Source organism: Natrix helvetica (assembly GCF_964273705.1).
Source record: "Natrix helvetica genome assembly, chromosome: 5".
Taxonomy (NCBI): Eukaryota; Metazoa; Chordata; class Lepidosauria; order Squamata; family Natricidae; genus Natrix; species Natrix helvetica.
The window spans coordinates 135,972,528-135,998,929 of record NC_138551.1 but is presented as its reverse complement, the minus strand read 5'-3'; positions in this window follow the sequence as shown (position 1 = coordinate 135,998,929).

Below are 26,402 nucleotides of genomic sequence, written 5' to 3'. Positions count from 1 at the left end.
GGCGTTTTCACAAAAACAGGCTGTTTTGGGGAGGTTTGCAGAGTGTAAAAACTTTTTTTCCCCTCTTGGAAAGCTCTTTAACTGGTTGATGAGAATTACATTGATCAAGTGCTTTGCCAGCAGAAACAAAGTCTTAGGTGCTGCAGATTGTCAGCGATTTCCTTCTCCAGCACATGGATAAATACACCTGGAAACATCTACCTACCTACTCTCTCTTTCTTTCTCCCTCCCTCCCTACTGTATTTCTATCTCTATCACTTTTTATTTCTCTCTCTCTATCCCTCTACCTATCTACCCTCTCTCTTTCTATCCCTACCTACCTACTGTATTCCTCTATCTGTATATCTCTCTCTATTTCTCTCTCTCTCTATCCCTTTATCTACGTCTCTACCTAACTACTCTCTCTCTCTCCCTCCCTACCTACTGTGTTTCTCTCTCTTTCTCTCCCTCTACCTACCTACCTACCTACTTTTTTAAAAAAACCTTGGTGCGTCTTATACTTCGTTGCATTTTATACTCCGAAAAATATGGTACATGTTGTGGCATGACAACCTTTATAAATTAGGAGGAGACCCTGAGACCATCTAGCCCAACCCCCTCCTCTCTGCAGGAATCCCAGTTCAAGCTTTTCTTACTGATGGCTGCTCAGTCTTTGCTCTCAGACGATCCATGAAGAGGAGACTGAACTTCTCTGCTTTACTGGCTCAGCTCTAAAACAGCTCATCCTTTTATCATATTTTTTCCTCTCATTCAGTTAAAATCTCCTCTCTTGTAACTGAATTCACTTTTTCCATGTCTGACACTCTGGAATAAGAGTGAGCGGATCTTACACTCGTGTGTAACAGGAGTCAGTTATTGGAAGAGGATTGTATCCAGTGGTGGATTCAAATCTTTTTACTACTGGTTCTGTGGGCATGGCTTGGTGGTCTTGTGACTGGGTGGGCGTGGCTTGGTGGTCATGTGATTGGATGGGTGTGGCTTGGTGGTCATGTGACTGGGTGGGGACTGGGTGGGCAAGACTTGGTGGTCATGTGATTGGGTGGGTGTGGCTTGGTGGTCATGTGACTGGGTGGGGACTGGGTGGGCAAGACTTGGGGGTCATGTGATTGGGTGGGTGTGGCTTGGTTATGTAACGGTGGGTGTGGCTTGGTGGTCATGTGATTGGGTGGGTGTAGCCAACTTGACATCACTCACGTCAAGGGGTACCTTGCCTGGCCTCTCCTTGCGTCAACAAGATACAATTTCCCTGTCTATTTATTTGCTACTAATGAACATCCAAAATACACAATTTAATCCTATGTATATATGCCATTTGTGTACATACGTATTACAAGGTATAGTGTGTGTATAGGCACACAAAAAGATACATTATTTACTTTATACACTGTATGAGTATGTACACACACACACACACACACATACACACACACACATGCAGAGCTCTTCTAAAACTATACACATTCAACCTCACTTACTGCGTTTGGAAAAACACACACAGAGTCCACTTTCTGGCACACATTTAACTATCACCTCTGCACATAAGAACATTACACAGGCCTTCGGATGCTCTTCCCTAATCTGCACATGAGTGTTAGAGCCAGGAGATGTCATGAATTGAGTAAAATGTGTCAAAGCTCACTTAACAACGCTCTTGCTTAGCAACCAAAATGTTGGGCTCAATTGTCATAAGTCAAGGACTTTCTCTGCCTTCCTCTGCATGGCAGCCTTGTCCTAGTAAACTCCTTCCCTTTTCTGGCAATTTTCCTCTCTGTTAGAGGCACCAAAATAATCCAGAGGATATAAGGTCTCCAGCTGGATCAGGGGGTTGGACTAGATGACCTCCGAGATCCCTTCCAATCCTAGATTGTTGTGGTGTTTGAAAGAGTCTTCCTTCCGATCTTTTTTCTCTCCCTCCCTCCCTCCATGTATGTATATATACATCCATCCACCCATCTATATCTTATTCACTTTCTTTTCCCTCCCTCCCTTCCTCCTCCCTCCCTCCCTCCCTCCCTCCCTCCCTTTCTTTCTTTCTTTCTTTCTTTCTTTCTTTCTTTCTTTCTTTCCATTTTATTTCTTTTTTCTTTTCTTTCTTGTTTCTCCCTTCTTTTTCTTTCTCTCCCTTTTACTTTCTTTCTTTCTTTCTTTCTTTCTTTCTTTCTTTCTTTCTTTCTTTCTTTCTTTCTCTTTGTATCCCTTCCTTTCCTCCTTTCAAAGCTAGGAGATCCACCTGAAACAAAAACTCATTTGGATGAAACCGGCCATTACATACACACACACACTCTCTCTCTCCCCCCCTCCCTCCCTCTTCCAACCATCTCTGTGCCTCGCCTCATTGTTTGCTTTTAGCGGCAGGCCAATCGCCAAAGTCCTTTCCCAGGGTGCTCTGGGGATCCCCCTCCCAAAAAACCCCAGGTTGCTTCTGGAGGGGGAAGGCACATGGGTAGCATTCCCCTCTCCCTGGGTGCCTGCAGCCTCGGAGCCTGCAGCAACTCCCGGCCCTTGCACAGCAAAGGCAATGAACAACTTCTCACTCGCCAGAAGATTTTCTTTACTGTGGAAGGGCCCAGAGTTGCTCCAAGGCTGCAGGCACCCAGGGAGGGGAGGGGGATGCTATCCGTCTTCCCTCTCCCAAAGCAACCTTGGAGGTTTTCAGCTCCTCTGCAGAGGCATTTTTTTAAACAAAAACCCCCAAAAAACACAAGATCCGGAGCTGCCAGTCTCCAGTAAGATGTGCATCTCGTGTCCTGGCCCAGCCCATCCCCTGCCCCACCCGCCACCCCCAAATTGCACCTCATTGTGAGCGTCTCTCAGCCATTGTGTGCAGGGAAAAACTTTGCACAGTAAAGAAAAACTTCCCAAGAGTTCGAGAAATTGTTAATTACGTCACACTCATGAGAAGGTTTTCTTTACTGTGCAAGGTTTTTCCCTGCACACAACGGCTGAGAGACGCCTGCAGTGGGGTGCAATTTGGGTCCACCCCTCACCCCAAGGCAAGGCCCATCAAGTCAATAAGACTCAATAAACCAAGGGTTGCTCCCTCGACCGGCTCCACCGAAGATCCCCTTCATCCTTTTTGAGTCGGTCCGCTTAGCCGCCTGGTGAACAACTGAGCCAAAACGCTCCTGCCAAGCGGCGTCCCCCAACTCCCCATGCCCGACCGTTAAGCCAACCGATGGTTACGCAACCGGAGCCAACTGGCCTCAAAGCTGGGTTGACAATGAGCCTCCGAGGTTTCCCTCCTGCCTGCTTGCCCAGCACTCGCTCAGCTGCCCCCTCTGATCCCCCGGCTGGATGCAGCCACTCACCGGCGACTGGAAAGCGAGGTCATCCACCGCCTTCTTGTCCAGCACTTGCTCAGATACCTCCTACCCTCTGGCTCCCCCCCCACCAGCCTCCCCCCCAACCTCCCATATGCCTGGGCACAGACACTCACCGGTTCTTTCTTCTTCTGTTTCCAAACTAAGCCCTGGTTGGTTGGTTGGTTGGTTAAAGTGTGGTTGGATCCAAAAGCTCCATCACTGGAGGCTTTTAAAAGGGAGAACTTTTCAGCTGCCAGCTGGCAAAGAAAGCTCTCAGCCGTGACCGGCACTGCTGTGGCTCCCGCCGGCTGGGTGGACAAAGGAGCAGGTGGCGGCTGCAGCCTCAATCTGACACCAGCTGAGGGCCTGGTCTGGGGAGGTGGGGAGTGGCTCACACGGGCAGCTACTCCAACAGCAGGACTGGCCAGGTCCCACCCCGTGTGTTGCACCCCCCTCCCAGCTTTCTCCCATGCCTCCTTGTCATTTTTGGGCGTCAACATGCGGGAGATCCTAGCTGCAGTTTACTCATGAGCAACATTGGCCAGGAGAGGCAGGGAGAAAGGCCAATGGGGCTCACGAGTCAACTGACGCTCCTAAGTGGGATCGAGCCAGGGGTGGGTTCTGGCTACCGCTACTGCCGGTTGCTCTGCGCATGCACAGAAGCCAAAAACAATATGGCCGAGAGAACCGGTTCAGGGGCGTGGCCAGCCTGGGTTACTGCTGGTTCCAGCCACCCAGGCCACCAGGTTACTACCGTTTCAGCCAAACTGGTCCAAACAGGTAGGAACCCACCTCTGATCTGGAGGTGTTTTCCACCAGGATTACAAGGGAGAAGATTAGCCTGACAGATTTCTTCTTGATCAACCCATGATTTCTGGGAATCAATCTGTTGTTTTCAAAGAGTCTATGAATAATCTTTTTTTTTCTCTCTTCATTTTATTTGTTATCTGCTCTAAAATGTTCCCTATAATTGACCAATTGTGTCTATTATATTTTCTCTATAGTTTGATAAATGTTTCTCAAACTTTCTCCTTCACTTATGAAGATTATGGCAGTATTTGTATCCTATTTAACCTTATTTGGAGATGAGACAATTGTAGAAGAAAGATTCAATGTGGGATAAGAAACAAAGTTTTCTGTTTTTCATATTCCTGGATGTTTCCATTCTAGTTTCATCCCTTTCTGGAGAAGAATGAATTTTGGAATATTTCTCACTTTAAACTGTACTTGGACCAAAATGGAGAGATAACAGCAGATGTTGTCATTCAAGGCTCCTTGGTTCTCCCCAAAGTGGATGTCATGGAAGAGACTCTGGCGTATTTTATAAGACAGACACTTTTTATCAGACAAAATGCTCTTTTATGGCTAAAGTTGCTCAATAAGGTGGGATAAATTTTGGTGTCTTCTCTCTGTTTTCCAAAGCCTGAGGTCCCATTTCAAGTGGGCAAAGCCTAGAGTCTCCAGGGTGGTTGGCCTTCCATGCCAGTTGGTGTCATCTAATGGAAGTTCTTCAACAGACGGGACCTAAGTGAAGGGGCTTTGCCATGTTTTATGGAAACGTTTCAAGATCCTACTGGTCAGAGGTTTCTTTCTTCATCACAGTTTTATTCTATCTTTAAAAAATCTAATGGAATAAAAGTTTCCTAAAAATTTTCTAGTAAACTTTATTCTCAGTTTTAATATGAATATATCATCATACTTAAATCTTTTTTTCAATTCCATCCCTCTAGACTATTAAGTAGAAAAGTACCTTATTGCAATGTTAAATTCCAAAAGGAAAAGGGAGGATCTAAATGAAGAATCTGCCAGTTGTTCTACCTCCTGCATCTGTTTAGAAGTAGTCAGAGGTTTCATATTTACCTCAGTGAAGATCAGAGGCTACTTGTCTCCATCCATTTCTCCCTCCATTTTCCATGGACGGAGAGTCCTAACATCTTTTCTTTGGCATTCCTTGTTTTTCTGCTCAGTCCCTGCCTGAGTCCAAATGTGTGGAAAGTTGTCATCCTGGATTTGTCAAGAGGGCTCGAGAAGGAGAGCCAGTTTGCTGCTATGACTGCGTTCCTTGTCCAGAGGGGACCTTCTCCACTCAGGAAGGTGGGTGAGACTGGAGAAAAGGAAGTGGAACTGATTCATTACATACATCAAATAATAAAGTTTGGTTCTGAACATCACACAGGAAATTATTCGGGTCCCAATTCTTCTCTCACTTTCATAGACGATTAAACAAAAATTGATTTTAAAAAAAAGTCTTATACTTCTTACCGTCTCTCACTAGAGGTACTAATAAATGTGTCCTAGACAATATCTCCTGGTATCACTTGTTGTCCAAATAAGGTATTTCCTGAAAGATAAAAGGAGAGAATAGTAAGGGAGTATGTTTTTTTTCTCAGATGCAGGAAAATGCACCAAGTGTCCGGATGACAAATATCCAAATGAGGACAGAATCCAATGTATCCCCAAAGTTATAACCTTCCTGTCTTATGAAGAACATCTGAGCATCATCCTGGTCTCTTTTGCCCTACTCTTGTTCCTAATTGCAGGCCTTGTTTTAATAATCTTCACTAAATACCGAGAAACTCCCATTGTCAAAGCCAACAACCGGGATCTCTCCTACATCCTCCTGGTCTCCCTCCTGCTTTGCTTCTTGTCTCCTTCTCTCTTCATTGGTCAACCAAGGAAAGCCACCTGCCTTCTCCGACAAATGGTTTTCAGCATCATCTTCTCAGTTGCCATTTCTTCTCTCTTGGCCAAAACCATCACGGTGGTGCTGGCTTTCCTGGCCACAAAACCAGGAAACCGAGTGAAGAGATGGCTGGGGAAGAGCTTGGCCAACTCCATCATCCTTTCTTCTTCTGCTGTCCAAATTATTATCTGCTCCATCTGGCTGGGAGTTTTGCCCTCCTTCCCTGACTCTGACCTCCACTCCCAGCCTGGAGAGATCATCCTGCAATGCAACGAAGGGGCTGTTGTCATGTTCTATGTCACCCTCAGCTACATGGGCTTCCTGGCTGCCATCTGCTTCACGGTGGCTTTCCTGGCCAGGAATCTGCCTGGGGCCTTCAACGAAGCCAAGCTGATCACCTTCAGCATGCTGGTCTTCTGCAGTGTCTGGGTGACTTTTGTGCCCACCTACCTGAGCACCAAAGGGAGATATATGGTGGCTGTTCAGGTCTTCTCCATCCTGGCCTCCAGTGCTGGTCTGCTGGGCTGCATCTTCATCCCCAAGTGCTACATTATCCTTCTGAGACCAGACCTGAACACAAAGGAGCATCTCACAGCCAGAACAAATGTAAAAACATGAGAAAAAACACCATGATATTTAAGAATGGTATAATGTCCATTTATTTGAACGAATACCTGATTTCCACTTAGATAGTATGCAGGAATCAAAGGACAGATCTACATGTTTCCAAATGGGAAATTGTTGAAGGATTTTAATTCTTATAACTGCCTTCCTTTTCACCTCAATAAATCTTGCTAAAGAGAACTCTGTGAAAGTCATTCAGAGGAATTTGTTGTTCACCAACTGCCAATGAATTTGACACCTTTTAAAAACATTTTTTTAAAAAAAAGATTCCTATGGACAGCACTAAAAGTGTATGTGTGAGAGAATGAATAGGAAAAGTGGTAAGATAGATTCTATGGGAGCCAAGCTCCAACTACCATGTTATTTGACAATCTCCATGAGAACCATTGGCCATCCCACCAAGCCAGAGAAGGTGGGGGCCTCCCGGTCCTCTTGCTTAGATGTTCTCATCCAAGGAAACCTACTTAGCTCACCTTTTCCATAGCTGCTCCTGCCCTGTTAAAGAAGCTTTTCTATGAGATCCACCATCCTGTCTCCATACTGTTTTTTGGGTGATTAGGACAGCAGAAACAGCCAGTTCTTTTCCCCAATGCATAGGCCAGGTTGAGACTGGAGTCCAGAAGATGTGGGTGGAGAAACCCCACAGGAGAGTCAGACTGCATCCTGAGGAGATTGAGCTCCTTGTAGCTGCACCAGGTGAATAGTTGCAAGCAGGAGATCGGCTGTGTCTCAAACTCCATTAGAGGAAAGAAAGAGGGTCTCCCTCTCTCTCTCTCTCTCTCTCTCTCACTCTCTCCCTCCCTCCCTCCCTCCCTCCCCCCCCCCTCTCTCTCTCTCTCTCTCTCTCTCCAATGTGGGAAGCCCAGCAGTGCAACCCTTGGAGGCCTGATCTGGTGGGTTTCCCTCAGTCATCTCAGGCTGCTTCCAGCCCCAGAAGCCCCAAAAATAAGCCCTTCAGAAGGACTTTGTTCCCTGCTCCCAGGAAGCGAGCAGAAGGGAGAAGAAAGGGGAAGTTCTAATTATGAGATCCTGAAGATGAATTAGAATGGACTATGAGGCAATAAAGGTAGTCCTCCACTTATGACCACAATTTCTATTGTGAAGTAAGTTCTGTCTCATTTTACAACCTTTTTGCCACAGTTGCTAAGCAAATGAGTGCAGTCGTTAAGTAAATCAAGTGGTCGTTAAGTAAATCTTATAGTGATCCCATGACCCTAAGGTACGGCAACAGTCATAAATACACACCAGATCCCAAATGCCTGAGTTTTGATCACGTGACCAGGGGGTGCTGCAGCGGTCGTAGGTGTGAAAATTGGTCCTGAGTCATTTTTCTCAGTGTTGTTGTAACTTCCGTCACTAAATAAATCACTGTAAGTCGAGGACGACCTGTTATCCTCAGGGCAGTTTTTGACAACGAGGCTCCTGCCCTTAAGATTCAATCAGAATAGAGCTGGAAGGTATTAAATTCTTAATTAGAATTAAGATGCATGAGGCGATTCGTAAAGAACTTATATTTATTTGAGACTCAACTAAGTAATAGCATAACAAGAACAGTGAACTCCGGTTTGACAGCTATTTATACAGCCGCTGTCAAACCGGCAACCAATCAGAAGAAGGTTAGCTCCCTCTGGTGATGCCTACTGGCATTGACCAATCCAGACGTTTGGTGGGTGTTGATTGACACCTTATGTTTGCTGGCTTTGAACACAACAGAAGGGAACTTGGAAGTCATCTAGTCCAACCCCCTTCTCAAGCAGAAGACCCCAGAACATTCCATCCAAAGGACTGTCCTTCAGTGAGTCACAGCCAATTTTTCGACCTCTTGTGCCCCAGATGGCAAAGAAACCACTGCAGTTGCGGAAGGAACCCCGAGATCCTTAAGGGAAACCGGCTTCTCCCATCGACTCCGTTTGTTGGGAGCCAGCTGGGAAAGTGGCCAATGGAGGCCACACGACCGAAAGACGGCAACCCTGGCAAATACATGCTGGCTGCCAAAGGCCCAAAGGTGGATCATGGGACTGTGAGAACGTTGTGATAGCCGTAACTATGAGGACATTTTTCAGGTTGTGATGATGGTTGTGGAGGATCCGGTTCCAGCATCATCTGTTTTATTAATGGAAGACCTGCCATCTGGTCCTATTTTGGCAGCGGAGATTTCTGCACACTCCGCCAAGGACCATGTCATCGCCCAAGTGCTCAACTGGGTGTGGAGGGGGTGTCTGAAGGGGCCAGTCAGCACAGAGTCCCTTCCCTTCCACACCCAGCAACATGAGTTGTCCGCTCAAGGGGGCTGCCTACTCTGGGGGAGTCGTGTGGTGGTACCCCAGAGGCTGCGGTGGCCAGTTTTAGCAGCTCTTCCTCTAGGCCAGCAAGGCATCATGCGGATGAAGGAAGTTGCCCGCAGTTATGCCTGGTGGCCCAACTTAGACAAGGGCATCACCAATTGGGTCACATCTTGTCAGCCTTGCCAAGAGTCAAGGCCAGCCCACTTCCACCCCAGGACACAAGTGGGAAGCACCCAAGACACCTTGCTCAAGGGTGCATATTGACTTTGCGGGGCCTTTTCATGGACAGACTTTTATGGTGGTTGTGGATGCCTACTCAAAGTGGCTTGAGGTGGGACTCATGACATCGACCACCTTGGACGCCATGATCAGGGCCCTTAAAAGGCTATTTGCGACTCACGGACTGCCAGATGTCCTCATTTCAGACAATGGGCCACAGCTCACATCAAGGCAGTTCAAGCTCTTCCTGGTGGGTCACGGCATTCATCATGCCCTGATTACTCTATTCCATCCTGCTAGCAATGGGCAGGCTGAGCGGATGGTCCGATCAACAAAGGAAGCACTGGCAAGGATGGGCCGGGGGGATTGGCAAACATGGATAGCCGAGTACTTCCTGGTCCAGCACGTCACACCAAGCTCCACCACCAACAGGAGTTCGGCCAAACTCTTAATGGGTTGCCGCCTGCAGACTGACTTGGACTGGCTGCACGTGGACTACTCCTCGGACAACTCCTGCAGACTTGACCAACCAGCTCCGGTCATTCTCACTTGGGGACCTTGTCTATGCCCACAACTATGCCGAGGGCCCTTCCTGGATTCCTGCCCGTGTAGTGGACATTATTGGGCTGCGTTCCTACAGGGTGGCGCTCAAAGATGGCAGGTTGTGGCACCACCACATCTACCAACTGCATGGCTGCCTCGGAACCTCCGTCTGTCGCCAGCCAGAAGGGACTCCGCCAACACAAACAACAGTACCGACAAGGGCCTGTGGTGAGTGACAGACGGTTCCTCTTGTGTTGGAAGCACCAGGGACCGAGCCCTTGCTGCCACCACAAGCTATACCTGAAGCAGCCACTCTGCCTAGTCAAGGCTCTGGAGCTACTGGTCTTGAGATGGACCTCGTACGTCGGGACGGACACATCACCACCCCACCTACCTAAAAGACTACAAATGTTGTTATTTTAATCACCATAATGCTCCATCTTGGTGGGAAGGGGTGTTATGTATTGTATATAGTTGTCAGTTGAAGTTCTCTGTCTGGTCCTCTGTTGGAACGGGAAAATACTCTCCCCTGATTGGCTGTTTGGCTGAGCAGTTTCTTATAAAAGTAGCTGTGTCAGCCAGGGAATTCAGTTGCCTCACAGTAAATAAAGAGCTGTTAGAAGTCACTCAGGCCTCCCTTCCCTTCAATCGCCCAGAACGTATCAATGGCCAAATCTGGCCTTAGATTCTGCCTCAAGTTTATCTTTTCCAATAAACAATTGAGTCTGAAGTTCATTTAAGAGCAATTTATTACTCTGATAAAGTGTGTTCTCCCTATGAAAAGGGGGAACCTCCAGAAATGGATTTCACTTGCTTTTACAGTTTGTACCACAAAAAACTTCAAAGCAAAAGTTGATTGGTTTAGAAATATCGTATTCTTCGGTCTATAAGACGCACCCCCCCCCCCAAATGGGTGGAAATGCCTGTGCGTCTTATAGAATGAATGTTGCTGAATCCCCCCACCCTTTGGACTCTGACTCCCAGCAATTTGCCTCCTTGCAGCAAACAGCAAACAGCCTGGTCAGCTTCAGCACAGACTGATTTAGCATAAGCAGCTGATTGGTGGTTGGATTAGCCTCCTGAAATACCACTGTTCCAGGCTGCAGGGATCATTGCCGCCCATCACTGCCGTTGCAGCCTATCACTGCTACAGCCTATTGCCACCTGCAAGCACCCCATTTTCGGCCTCCATGTGTCGTATTTTTGGCCTCCGCACAGCCCATTTTCAGCCTCTGTGCATCCCATTTTTGGCCTGTTACAGGCAGCGAATTACTGCCACCTGGAAAGAGGCTGATCCAACTGCCAATCAGCTGCTCGTGCTAAATCACACTGTGCTGAAACTGACCAGGCTGTTTGCTGGGAGGCAGAATCAGATTCTTTTTCCTTGTTTTGATATATTTCGATCTCGTCCGGTCATTCTTTGGCTCTCCGTCTCCCCTTTCCCACCCCTGGAATTTGTACGCATGACATGGCCAAATGGCTAAATGACATATGCCTAAAACATGTGAAGAACGGTTGCAGGGATTGGGTATGGCTTGTCTAGAGAAGGCCCTGGCATGACATGATAGAGGTCTTCCAGTATTTGAGGGGCTGTCACAAAGAAGGGGGTGTTCCAAAGTAGGCTGGACTAGAAGCAATGGGTGGAAACTAATCAAGGAGAGAAGGAACCTAGAATTAAGGAGAAATTTCCTGACAGTGAGGACAATTAACCAGTGGAACAGCTTGCCACCAGAGGTTACGGGTGCTCCATCACTGGAGGTTTTCAAGGAGAGATTGGACAGCCACTTGACTGAAATGGTGCAGGGTCTCCTGTTTGAGCAAGGGGGTTGGACTAGAAGACCTCTGAGGTCCCTTCCAACCCTCTTACTGCTCTTCCACCTCTGCATTGGGGGGGAGGAAGATTACCTTTCAGGCCACAGCTGTGCCTCATGGACAGAGCTCCCACCCTGCTGGGAAGGAAAGGTTTGGTAACACAGAGACAAGGAAAGGACAAGGAGAGGGAAGGGAAGGCTATGGGATTCTCCCTTAAGGAAGAAGACTGGAAGGGTAAATAGAAACACCTGGGATGCTCTGCCTTACCCCTCTGACAGGTGGCTCTGGCAGGGCCCCTTTCCCTCCTTTGGGGCTGTTCTGGATGGAGCAGAGGAAGACAAGGCGAGGAGACAAAAGGGAGACACCGCAGGGATCCCGGCAGGCATCTTAGGAAGTCTGGCAAAACAGGTGCTCCGGCCGTCCTGCCTCCTCCCTTCTTCCCACCTGATTCCTGCCTATTTGTGTTGTTTGGGTCAATGGTGCAGAGCCCTGTGACCCTCCCCTCCGTCCTTGCTAGAGGTGTGGCAGGGGGGCTGCCCTCCTCCCCACACAGACCTCCCACCCTTAGGATGCCCTAACTGAGCGGTTGCTGGATGGCTGCAGGGGAGCCGAGCCTCTAGCAAGGGGTGGGAGATTCCCCTCGGCTGGCCTCCTGCCCCCTCCCTCAGCTCTCTTGGACTCGGGGGACTTTGTAGCTCCCACCACATGCGGGTCCTGATGCTGTTGCTCTTGCTAAGTAGCCCAGGGTTTCTTTGGGTCTTGATTGGCCTTATTTTTCTCTCTTGCCAAGGCAATGTTGAAAGGATGGCAATGACTTTGAGGCTGGGACCGAGAATGCTTTTCCTCTCGGAAATGGGATTATTAGATTATTGTTTGGCTAATTGCATTTTGATTAGAAAATCCACAAGGGATAAAAAAAATAAGGGAAAACCTGTAGTCCTCCACTAACTATCGCAATTGAGCCCAAAATTTCTGTTGCTAGGTGACACTGCCATGATGCAATGATGGTATTTGGGGAGGGCGAACCAGGAGTGGGAATGGGGAGACGGAGAGCCAAAGAAAGATTGGATGAGATATGAAAAATTTAATCGCACACATTTCAGGCTAAATATCCTTAGGATCAACGGTGTGTTCAGGTAAATAATTGTGGACTTACGACCACAATTGAGCCCAAAATTTATGCAACTAACCGAGACGTTTGTTAAGCGGGTTCTGCCCCATTTACGACCTTTCTTGGCGCAGTTGTTAAGTGAATCATTGCAGTTGTTAAGTGAATACTATGGCTGTTAAGAGAATCTGGCTTCCACATTGACTTTGCTTGCCAGAAGGTCGCAAAAGGGGATCGATCATCTTAGCCCGGGACGCTGTGACCGTCATAAATATGAATCAGTTGCCAAGTGTCCTAATTTCGATCATGTCATTAGTCTCTTTTTCTCAGTGCCATTGTAACTTTGATTGGTCTACTAAATGAAGTGTCGTAAGTCGGGGACCACCTGTACTATTGATACATTATAAGATTCCCTACCTGTAAGATAAGCTATTTTTCCTTGCCAAGGAGGACTATGCTTAGATAATGGGATGCCCATAGTTTCTTCTCTTCTATGCCAAGAATTCCTTCCGTCTTAATTAGCATGTGGTCTCTCTCTTTGTGGACTCTTAAGTAACCTTATGACTTCTTTTTTTTTTTTCATTCACGTCCTAAATCAACAAATGACACTTTGGCCAACCTTGTGCTGCAACTGCCAAAAAAGCCCACACAGTCCTAGGCTGCATTAACAGAGGCTCAAGGTCACAAGAGGTGCTAATACCGCTCTACAAGGCCTTGGTAGGAACCCACTTGGAATCCTGCATCCAGTTTTGGTCGCCACCATGAAAAAAAGATGTTGAGACTCTAGAAAGAGGGCAGAGAAGAGCAACAAAGAGGATTAAGAAGGCTGGAGACATACTAAGAACAGTTGCAGGAATTGGGTCTCTCTGGTCCAGTGAAAAGAAGGACTAAGGGGGGATCTGAAAAACAGTCTCCCAATATTTGAGGGGCTGCCCCAAAGAAGAGGAGCTCCACCTATTCTCCAAAGCACCAGAAGGCAGGAAAAAGAAGCAAAGGGTGGAAACTAATCAAAGAGAGAAGCAACCTAGAACTAAGGAGGAATTTCCTGACAGTTAGAAGAATTAAGTAGTGAAATGACACCAGAGGTTGTGGATGCCCCAACACTGGAGGTCTTTAAGAAGAGATTGGAGAGCGACTATTCTGAAATGGTGGAGGGTTCTCTGCTTGAGCAGGGGGTTGGACTAGACAACCTCCAAGGTCCCTTCCAAGGCTCTTGTTCTGCGATTCGGTTATTCTGTTTAGCTTATATAACTGACTTTCTGTTCTATCCAGGTAAACTTTCCTTTCTACTTTCCTTTGATGAGTTAAACTACAACAAATTGTAACTTTTGACTTCTGGGTTCCCACTTTGTAGGACAGAATCTTTTTGAACCGGAACATTCCCAGTAAATCAAATTGACCAAATGCTCTGGATTGTGGCATGAGAGCGTTCAATGCCGCCTATTCATCCAGGTCCAAGGAGGAAGAGGAGGAGGAGGAATAAGGGGGGGGGGGGCACATCCAGGTTTCTAGCAAGAGGCACCCATGGAAAGTCTTCTGCTTTCCAACCACAGAGATTGTGGGTGGATCAGGAGTCAGCCTGAGGTTTCAGAATGGCTTCTGGTTGCCACTCGGATCCCTTTGCAAATTCCATTTTAAGCAAGTAAAAAAGCTTTGATGAACCAGACCAAGATCAGTCCAAAATCCACACTGACACCCCCCACCCCAAGATGCCTCTGGTCTGCCCACAAGCAGGCGGGAGGGACATATCACTTGGCCAATATGGAACCAGGTAGGGGAGGTATTCAGCCAGTTCCCACGGGTTCCCTAAAACTGCTTGTTAATTGTATGAGCAGTTCGGCCAACCGGCTGAATTGCCTCGGTATGCCCCCTCACCTCCCTCCTGAGGCTTCCTCGAACTTCGGGTTAGCATCATCAGTCTCTGGGCAGAGTCTCCCTTGACTTCCCCCAGTGCAGGAGAGCGTTCCAAGCAGAGAAGAAGCCCCAGTTGGTTCTTCAGGCCAAGATCCCCCCTCCCACTTTCCCCGCCTCTCCCTTCCTCCGCAGAACTGGCTCTCCTCCTTCAGATGAAGCCTCAAAGGACTCTGCCCGGAGACCGATGACGCTCAAACAGGGAGAATTCCCATTGGTGCTGCCTCTAGTTCTGGCCCGGCCCTCCCACCTCCAAAATCCGAGACAAATGCTCCACCCCCTTCCAGATGCCTCCTCAGGGGTTGGGAGCATCAGGCCGGGGAGATACACACACACGCTGCCAAGCCCAGAACGGGCCTTTTAGACGACGCAATGCCTGAGAAACGCGGAATGTGCAGAGAAATGCAGACTAAAACCAGTGAATCGCATTTTCCCAGGATCCAATGAAGCTCCAGCGGACCAATAGGAATTCTCGCTACTGTAGCGTCATCAGTCTCCGGGCAGAGTCTCCCTTGACTTCACCTGATGGAAGAGAGAGTTCTGTGCTGAGAGAAAAGAGAGGGAGGGGGAATATGTTCAGTCTTGGGGGAGGGGGCCCCCAGCTCAAGGGGGTTCATGCCATCCCTTCCTTTTGCCCCCCCCTCCAGCATGGAGTGGGGCTGCAGTGGATGAGTGAAAGGGAGGTGCAGCCCCACAGCCAGCGGGAACTTGGGGTCTGTCTGTCTCTCTCTCTCCCCCCCCCCCCGAGTCCCCTGGCACACTGGGTGGCAAGTCAAGGGAAGGGAGGGGAAGAATCTCTTTTCTCTTTCAAATGGGTAAAAGGCAGCCATTCCTCCATTCAGGTCTGGGGAGAGAGAGTGTCAGCAAGGTTGTCCCATGTGCTGTTCACTCAGGAGTGCCAACGTCATTTCTGAAGGAGGCCACTTGGCTGGTGACCTCCCTGTGGAGATCTTCCCTGCCTTTCTCCAAACACCAGTTCTGCAGCTCTAATTCCTGGATGGCCATTCTGACATGGGTCAATCCTTCTCTGTTGTCCTCCAGAGTTTTCTGCAGGTCTTCCATTCTGGCCTGGTAAACACAGATCTGCTGCTGCTGAAGATTGTTGAGTTGCTTCTTCTCATTTCCCCTCACATTCTGAAGAATGGTGACTTTCTGCTTCAGTGGCTTTTCTCCACAAAGTGGAACTTTGGTCCACCTCAGCCAGTTTATGCTGCAGACTCTAGAGGTGCTTCTTGAGTTCTTAAGAAGGTTCCAGGCCTCTTTGAGGAGCTTCTCAAAGATTGTAAGGCAGCCTTCTCAAGTTTGAGGATGGCCACTTGGGTAGTAACCTCAGACATTTCTTTCTGGAGTTCTTCACCAAAGATTCTTTCTCTAACTCTAACTGGTGGGTCATCGTGTTGGCATGGTCCAAGCTTCCTTTGTTGTCCAGCAGAGTTTTCTGCAGGTCTTCTGTTGTGAAGTTGATCCACTGTCTGCTTGAGAAAACTGTGCTGCTCTTGGGAGTCTTGCATATTGGGAGTCTTGTCCCTTGGATCTGGAATCTGGTATTAGAGATCCAGAGAATCCAGGTTTTCCTGCACCTCCCCAGATGATGAAAGGGAAATATGCATAAAATATTCTTCTTCTTTAAAAGGCCTTGTGAGAAAGTGCCTGAAGAAACAATGGATCCAATTATATACATTCTCTAAGTATCCTACACATAGTCCTCAATTTACATGCATTCATTTAGCGACTGTTCCAAGTTCCACAGCCATTGAATAAAGCGCTTTATGATGGGTCCTCATACTTACGACTAGTGCAGCACATAGTCGCCACTTGGGTGCCTGGCAATCAACATGGATTTAGAACAAGTAAAATCAGTGGGCGAAATGGTGTTTGTTTCGTGACTGCAGGATTCACTCAACAACTGCAATGATTCGTTTAACAACTGTGGCAATAAACATTGTAAAATTCAGCACAACTCACTTAATGACTGCCTAGCTTAGCAATGGCATTTTTGGTCCCAATTCTGGTCGTAGGTCGAGGACTACCCATAGGATGCAATAGCAGGATGGTTTGGAGAAGCTTAAGCAGGCCGGGATTTAAGCAGGGATGGGAGACCACCAGGAAATGCCAGGGGTAGGTTGAGAAGAAGGCAGTGGCCACCCTATCTTGCTATGAAGAAAATTAGGTGGGGCCCCTTAGTGACTTTGTCCCAATCAGTAAGTGACTCTGAGTTCTAGTTCCGCCTTAGGCATCAAAGGCAGCTGGGGACTTTGAGCCAATCACCAGGAGGCTCTGATTTCAATTCCCAGGGCCCAGCTAGGAATTCAGGGCCAGACTCTATGCTGCCCCCTACAGTCAGTAAGTTTCAGCTGAACCCTGGCAGGAGGGAGGGGCTGTGACTGGGGGAGGGAGGGGCTCTCTGTGTCCAGGAGTTTCTCTCCTTTGCTCTCGGATGGGGCTGCTCTACCCCAGAAGGGCCCAGGGGGAAACTTGGGGTCCTGCTGGAAGATAAGGTGGCAGTGGTGACCAGCAGGACCTTTGCCCAAAATCCACCTTGCTTTAACATTGACAAGGGTTAAGGCAGCAGACTAGGAAGCAGGAGATCCTGAGTTCGAGTCCTGCCTTAGCCCTGAAAGCTTGTTTGCTGACCTCGGGACAGATGCTCTCTTTCAGACAAGCCCACCTCACAGGGTGATTGTTGTGGGGAAAAGAGGAGGAAGAGGAAGACGAGTTGGACATGTTCACCTCCTTTAGGTAGTTGAAAAAATAATAAAACAATGGGGAAAAATCTAACAAAAATAAAAACGGACTTTCCTGCTTCTGTTTGCATGGAATCTGTCCTGGCCGTGTGCCGATCCAGGAATTTCTCTTCTCACCAGGGAGGAAGAGGTTTTTTTAAAATCATCCCTTCCATTTTCTCTCATTCCTTTTTTCGCTTCCTGTGGAGGCACCAGTGAGGACCCCAGACCCCCTCCCAGCCCTGGGACACAGCCGGTTTCTCTGTTTCTTTGGGAAAGGTTCCTTCCCCAAGCAGAGTCTTCCTGAGCCCCATCATCCACTGCCCTCCCTGCCTAGGATCAGCTGAATTCCTCCATTCAGACAATAGGAAAAAGGGGGTTAGGACAGAGTCTCTGGGTCAGTCTCCGTTCTTCCACATGGAAAGGTCACACTGATCCTGTCCCCAAAGCCAAATTCCCCCTCGGTTCCTGGACACCTCCAGCCTCCGTTGCTCAGCTGAGGTCGCAGCAGGGCCAGAGAGGCTGCGAATTGGGATGGAAGGGACCACAAACCCTCTTCAAGCCTCCCCAGCCACAACAGACTCTCAGGCACAGACTGTGGCCTCCCAGAAGCTCCTCAATGGGGCCTTTATGGGGCATCAGGAAGGGTCATATGGGATCAATCTCACAACACTCATCCTAGCATAGTGGTTCCCATCTGCTGTCCCTGGTGGCAGATCTAAGACTGTGAATCCCACTGCTGACACCAGTTTCTGTGGAATCAAACGCAGGACCCAAAAACCCAATAATCCAAGCTCAGTGGATTTATTTATTCAGTCTCCACTGGAGGAATTTCCCTCCATAAAATAGTGAGAGGAAATCTTACAGACAAAAGCATGCACACAAATTATACATTCCTGGAAAGGAGGAGAAAATGACGATCATACATGTGCATAGTTTATTTAATAGATGTAAGCTTGAATATTCATAATTAGTGAGAGTTCAAGTTACCTTCCCACCCTTGTATTGTTGCTACTCTCAAGAAAGAGTTATTGTGTAAATAAAAACAGTTTGGGTGAAATGTACTGAGAAATGAGGGCATCAACGTTGCTCCTTACATTCCTTCTATATTTCTGTCTTGCCAACATGCCATTTCTCCAAAAAAAATTGTCTCCTCACAACCTTCCACACACCCTTGATTTATTTCAAGAAAAAGAGTTGGCCCACTCATGCATGCCGAACAGAATGGGCCATTTTCTATGTTCAGACCAGTGGCTCCCAACGTGGGGCCCATGCTCCACATGGGGGCAATTTGATTTTTAATGGAAGAAATTTGAATCTTGTATAAACCAATTTAATGACCTTTTAAGCTTCCTCTGCGTGAGTAAAGTTCACTCTTTGAGTAAAGTAAGAATTATATGTCACAGGAGGGAGGGGGGATCAGGATTTTAAAGATGCTTAGGTGGAGCATGGCCAAAAAAAAAAGATTAAGAATTACTGGTTTAGACTGTGGAACATGTTAAAAGTTGAAATTCCTCAGTCTCACATTTACACATTTGTTCTGGCTGTGAGATGCTCCTTTGTGTTCAGGTCTGGCCTCAGGAGGATAATGTAGCACTTGGGGATGAAGATGCAGCCCAGCAGACCAGCACTGGAGGCCAGGATGGAGAAGACCTGCACAGCCACCATGTATTTCCCTTTGGTGCTCAGGTAGGTGGGCACAAAAGTCACCCAGACACTGCAGAAGACCAGCATGCTGAAGGTGATCAGCTTGGCTTCGTTGAAGGCCCCAGGCAGATTCCTGGCCAGGAAAGCCACCGTGAAGCAGATGGCAGCCAAGAAGCCCATGTAGCTGAGGGTGATGTAGAACATGACATCGGCCCCTTCGTTGCATTGCAGGATGATCTCTCCATGCTGGGAGCGGAGGTCAGAGTCAGGGAAGGGGGGAGAAACTCCCAGCCAGATGGAGCAGATGATAATTTGGACAGCAGAAGAAGAAAGGATGATGGAGTTGGCCAAGCTCTTCCCCAACCATCTCTTCACTCGGTTTCCTGGTTTTGTAGCCAGGAAGGCCAGCACCACCGTGATGGTTTTGGCCAAGAGAGAAGAAACAGCAACAGAGAAGATGATGCTGAAGACCGTTTGTCGGAGAAGGCAGGTGGCTTTCCTTGGTTGACCAATGAAGAGAGAAGAAGACAAGAAGCAAAGCAGGAGGGAGACTAGGAGGATGTAGGAAAGGTCGCGGTTGTTGGCTTTGACAAGGGGTGTTTCTCGGTGTTTAATGAAGATGATTAAAACAAGGCCTGTAGTTAGGAAGAAGAGTAGGGCAAAAGAGACCAGGATGATGCTCAGATGTTCTTCATAAGACATGAAAGTTACAACTTTGGGGATACATTGGACTTTGTCCACATTTGGATATTTATCATCTGGACAATTGGTGCATTTTTCTGCATCTGAGAAACCAAAAAATAATTTTCTTTAAAATTCTGTCCTTTTATTTTTTGTTAAAACTAGCATAAAAAGGATGTAATCTTTTTAAAAAGTAGCTAGGTATATGAAGTTGAGGAAATTCCCAGGGTGTTAATTATTTCTGGTGTAATGTAACTCATAGGAAGCTATATTATTAGAGGTTAATAATGAATCATATAATCTTTTTAGGCAAACATCTTGTGTCCTGCCACATGGCAGTTATTATACTGGACTTAGAGGAAATCTACAGTATCTTTTAACATCTGGAAGTAAGCTGGAATTCAGGAGAAATTTCCTAACAGTGAGAACAATTAACCAGTGGAACAGCTGGCCTTCAGAAGCTGTGGGTGCTTCAACATTGGAAGTTTTTAAGGAGAGACTGGACAGTCACTTGTCTGAAATGGTATCGGGTCTCCTGCTTGAGAGATATGACTAGAAAACCTCCAAGGTCCCTTCCAGCTCTCTACTGATTGATTGATCTACATGACAGGCAGAATATTTGTGTAATGAGTCCCCCCTCCCATAACTATCCACAGCACCACATTATGGACCAGTGACACCTTCTCAGTGATCCTCAAGGGGAGGATCCAATATACAGTGAATTGCAAGGTCTTTCAGAAGGTGGACCTAAAACAATTCATCAAGTTTCAAAGAATTCAGATCTTCCTAGAAAGGTGAACTTAGCAGCACATATCCAGACTAGAAAGCAGGGTGTAGGAATGGAGGAAAGGTTACGCACAGACATGCGCAGCACACTACCATGATCTCAGTAGCTGGTTACCTCAGATTCCTATGAGCTCACCTAATTAGCAGTGCCAGACATCATCTAGATATGTAAGACTCTATCCTGGCTGGGATGTTCTTAGAGATTGACAAGGAGAATGCACCAATAAGATGCTGTTGCTATATGCTCTTTGCTTTGCTTGTGAAAACAGTATAAAAAGAATAAACTCTGCAAGAGGCAGACAGAGAACTTGGAATGAACCCTGTGATGTCTGGACTTTGAATCCATCAGCAGGGGAGATGTTTCCTCTGTTGTTAGTAAAGCTTGCCCAGTCTGCAACCCCCTCCTCCCACCTGCTGGAAGAGTCTAGAAGAAGAGAAGATAGAAAACAGTTAAGAGAGAGGACGCCAAGAGTAGTGATTTACCTAATTATGTATATACTGTAAAATGCTGTTATAATTGTGATAAGAAGGGTCACATTGCCAGGTTTTGCAAAAAGTCAAGACCACAGAAACCTCTACAATCTAGAAAACTTGAGATTAATGTGACTATAGATAATAATGCATCATTTAACCACAATTTGTGGATTATTGACAGTGGGGCGTTGATGTGCATTACTAAAGAGAGAAACAACTTTGTAAAGTTGGTCACAAGTAAACAACATGTTTCTTTAGCGAATGGGTGGAGGCTAAAGGTATCGGGTGAAGGTATTGCTAAATGTCCATGTATTGCCGAAACATTGCATATGTTATATGTACCACAAATTAGGTTTAATTGGCTTTCAGTTGGAGTTTTGGTTAATCATGGCTACATTGTAACATTTAAAGGGGATAATTGTTTTATTGAAAAAGGGGGTATTAAGGTTACTGCTAAGCTATAAGATGGGTTATATGTAATGTCTGATTCCTATGTTGTTAATTCTGTGTATTCGAATGTTAAACCCCACAATGAATGTATTCATTTAATGCAGAGGCGAATGGGACATATCAGTTTCAAAATGTTGCAAGAAACAGTGAAGTTAGTTGATGGAGTGAAGATAAAGCCATGTAGTCAATATATAAATTGTAATATTTGTAATGAACAGAAGAGTAGAGCTACTCCGGCTAATAGGTTAAATGGGTTTAAGACCAAGAAACCACTAGAAGTGGTATTTGCAGACTTAATAGGGCCAATGAAACCTAGTTTGGGGGGTGCCTGTTATGTACTAAGCATTTTAGACCACTATTCCAGATATGGTTTTTGTTTTTTGTTAAAGAACAAAACAGAAACATTTCAACGGTTCACTAATTGGGTTAAATTTGTAGAGAGGAAAACAAATCATAAGATTATCACCGTAGTGACTGATAATGGTACAGAATTCATAAACTCCAATTTTACAACTATGTTTCAAAAGGCTGGTATACAACATAAACGTTCTGCACCTTATCGCCCACAGCATAATGCATTTGTGGAGAGAAAAGGGCAGACATTGCAATCTATGGTTAGAACGATGCTGGCTGATGCTGGATTGCCTGAATCATTGTGGCATGAGGTGATGATGTGTGGAAATCATATTTTAAACAACGTAATTAACACCACAACTGGTGAAATACCGTTTACCAGATGGTAGGGCAAAAAAACCAGACCTCAGTTACATACATATATTTGGAACTCCAGCATGGGTTCATATTCCCTCGCAATTATGACATAAAGGACAGGAAAGAGCTCAACAGCTAATTTTATTGGCTATAATTCTAACCCCAGGTCCTACAGATTCTGGCAAAAAGGATCAACAAAGGTTGTTAGCAGTGCAAATGCCAAATTTATGGAACATATAGGGTGGAAAAGGTTAGATCCAAATAATGAAGTGATTATAGAAACCAAGCCTAGCACTCATGAAGATGATGAGAAACCAGCATTGAATAATAAAAATGAGTTGTCTACTGAAGAGGGAATAGTAGAGAAGGAACAAGTAAAAATAGAAAGTCCGGTAATAAGTCCTGGGTTACCAAGTCGTTCTACACGAGTAACTAAGCCACCTGATAGGTATCAGGCAACTATGGCTTTTCAGATTAACAAAGTTCCTGCAACATACCATGAATTGACCACATTTCCTCTAGAAGATCAAAAGGAATGGAGAACTGCAATGACTAAAGAGCTTAAATCTTTGCAGAATATGAAAGTATATGAAAACACTGATTTACCTCCAGGTAAGATTACAATCGGTAGTAAGTGGATATATAAAATAAAAACTGGAGTAGACGGAGCCATAACATATTAAGGCTAGGCTAGTGGCACAGGGTTTGACCAAACAGCCACAGATTATGATGAAGTGTTCGCACCTAGTCTGAAATCCACTACACTTAGAGCCGCTTTAGTTTGGGCTGCAAAAAAATAAGTATTTGATTAAACACTTAGATGTAGAAACAGCTTATCTACATGCACCATTACAACACACGATCTATATTAAAAAAAACCAGCAGGAATCAAAGACAATGACACGTCTGAATGTTGGCTTCTGAAGAAGAGTCTTTATGGCTTAAAACAGTCTGGTTATGAGTGGAACCAGTGTGTAGTCAATGCTTTAGCTAGCATCGGATTTAAAGCTGGTTTAGCTGATCCATGTCTGTTTAGAATGGAAAGGGATGGAAAAGTTTCATTACTTCTTTTATTTACCGACCATATAGCATTGTTAACTAAGACAGAACAAGAGGCTATTCATATAATGGAACAGTTGAAGAAACATTTCACCATAAATGATCTGGGTGAAATACGTCAGTATTTAGGATTAAGGATTGATAAAACCAGGGGAGGGTATTAAAAATAAGCTAGTGGAGTTAACATACTGTATGTCAGAGGATAATATAGCCGACCATTTCACAAAGGCCCAGGGTGCAATTAAACATAAAGAAAATTGTGAACGATATGGACTGAAATTGTGAATATATATTGGCTACCCAAAGGGGAGAATGTTGGGAGTATACTCCTAGTGTTGGGTAGGCAATATATATCTATATACAATAACAAATGGTTGTTGTTGCTTTAAATGGGTGAATGTACTTACCAGCTGTAATTAACTTTACAATAAGAGGGAATCAAGAGAGCTCACTCTTTCTCTCTGCTTGTCCTATGCTTGATAACTACTTGCTCGCTTGATGACTGGAACGTGAACTGCGACTGTAAGCAATTGTTTGTTCTTTGAATTGTGTTTGGACATATATCTACTATCACTGCTTGTGAAGCAATTATTATTAGTAAAGCGACTTGTTTTTACTAGCAATGTCTGAAACTCTATTTGTGTGTTTTTTCTACTAGCAACGTTCTTTTTCTCTAGCTGTACATTCCGCTGCACTATTTTGGGTATCTCCCAATGGAGATACCGCTAACACCCTCCTTCAAAGTCTTTTTGATTTATTTCCTGTTAGATAAGAAATTATGCAGGTTAAAAAAAAAGGTGAGCTTGTGTCTTTTAACTTGCACTTCCATGAAAATGTTTAGATGGATCCAGTTCCACAAAGCCTCCCATTTTCCTCAATGTGACCCACCTTCCTGAGTGGAGAAGGTCCCCTCCGGGCAAGGAACACAGTCATAGCAGCAAACTGGCTCTCCTTCTCGAGCCCTCTTGACAAATCCAGGATGACAACTTTCCACACATCTGGACTGAGGCAGAGACTGAGCAGAAAAATGAAGAATGCCAAAGAAAATGTGTTAGTAGTCAACATTCATGGAAAATAGAGATAGACACTGACATTAGCCAAATAGCCTCTGGTCTTCGTGTAAGTAAATATGAAATATTTGACTTCTTCTAAGAAGATGCAGGAGGTATAACTAAGTACTGGCAGATTCTTCACGTAGTTCCTCCCTTTTGCTTTTGGCATTTAACATTACAATAAAGTACTTTTCTACTTAATAAAGTCAGCAGAGATGGGATTGAAAAATGATGTACATATGATGATATATTCATATTAAAACTGAGAATAAAATTTATTGTAAAAGATTTAGGAAACATTTATTCCATTAGATTTTTATTATGAAATTAATATGATGAAAAAAGAAACCTCTGACCAGTAAGATCTTGAAAGGTTTCCATAAAACATGGCAAAGCCCCTCCACTTAGGTCCCGTCTGTTGTAGAACTTCCGTTAGATGACAACAACTGGCATGGGAGGCCAACCACCCTGGAGACTATAGGCTTTGCCCACTTGAAATGGGACCTCAGGCTTTGGGAAACAGAGAAAAGACACCAAAATTTCTCTCACCTTATTGAGCAACTTTAGCCGTGAAAGAGCATCTTGGTCGATAGAAAGTCTCTGTCTTTCAAAATACGCCAAAGACTTTCTCTTGGCACCAAGAACCAAGAAGCTGTCAATGGTCAGATCTGCTGTTATCTCTCCATTTTGGTCCAAATACAGTTTTCTCTGAGAAATATTCCAAAATTCATCCTTCTTCAGAAACGGATGAAACTAGAATAGGAAAATCCAGGAATTTGAAAAACAGAAAACTTCATTTCTTATCCCACATTGAATCTTTCTTCTTCAATTGTCCAATCTCCAAATACGGTTAAATAGGATGCAAATACTGCCACTATCTTAATTAGTTTGAAAAAGTTTGAGAAAAAAATGTCAATCACATACTGACAAAATATAGAGAAAATATAATGGACACAGTTGATCAATTATAGGGAACATTCCAGAGCAGATGACAAATAAAATGAACATAGAAAAAAAAGATCCATAAACCTTTTCAAAACAACAGGAAGATTCGCAGAAAGCATGGGTTGATCAAGAAGAAATCTGTCAGGCTAATCTTCTCCCTGGTCATCCTGTGGAAAACACCTCCAGATGTGCTAATTCTAATTAATTGCGATGCGACGTTAACAAAATTTTGAAAATTTGAAAGAACAAATCTCCCACTCTTTTGTCAGCTTGAAAAGTTATCGAGGATCCTTTCTGAGTTTTTCTCTCTCCCATTATGCAGCTGCAGGATTCTCCCCTCTTCTCTGATCTTTCCCTAGGCAGCCTCTCTTCTCCTCATCCCAAAAGTCATTCTCACATATCATCACACTTCCTAAGTAGATTATGGGAGCTCTGGTGATAGAACTGGATTTCAGTAAAGGACTCACAAACAATTTTTGTGATGTGATTGGAAAACTGAGGGTTGGTATGAAAGTGGATAAAAATTGTCTTCAAAATGAAACTCAAATAATGTTTAACCCTTTTAAATCTTTCCATAAAACCTGAATGTGATGGATAACAATTTGCCATTGGTCATCAATTTTTCTATGTTGTCATTAATATGGTCATTAATACTATCTTAAAGTAACCGAATTTGATGTGATTTGAAGAATATAAAGTCTTTCAACTTAGGAGCCTTATTTGAAACTTCATTTAAAAAGTTTTCCAAAACTTGTATTTTACCTTTTGGAATAAAATAAAATTTTATAAAGGAATATCAAGTTTCCCAAAACAATATTTATGATTAGCACACACTAGAAAAATATCTGCTTTTTAGCTACTAGGACTTGACTAACAATAGAGTCTCACAGAAGAAGATTAATGATGGACTAGAAGAAAGATGAGGGATACCAAATTTTATATGTATGCTTGTGAAAATGATCTCAAAATCATAGTTAACTGTAAACAGAATATGAGTCAGCCGGGAGATATTCAGAAGACAAATGCAGGAATAAGAATATCAGGAAGTGAACGTTTTGGTTTGGGAACACCCCAACTCAAGGACCAGGTCCCCTTGCAGGCACCAAGCTTGGAGGAGAATTTGCACACAATCTACTTGAACTTCAGGGAAGGACAAGGAAGCCAAGGAAAAGATCAAAGGAGTTGCTCTTAGCCTTGAGGAAATACAACAAGGAGAAGAGGTTAAGACCAGGAGGAGTCTGGGAGCCCCTTTTCCAACTGACACAATCTCTTGGTTGGAGAAGGAAGGATACAGCCAGTGATGGATTTCAGACGGTCAGGCTCCCTGGTAGTAAAAATTCTGCCTGGCCATGCCCTGCCCCACCATTACTTGCCTCACAGGCCTTGG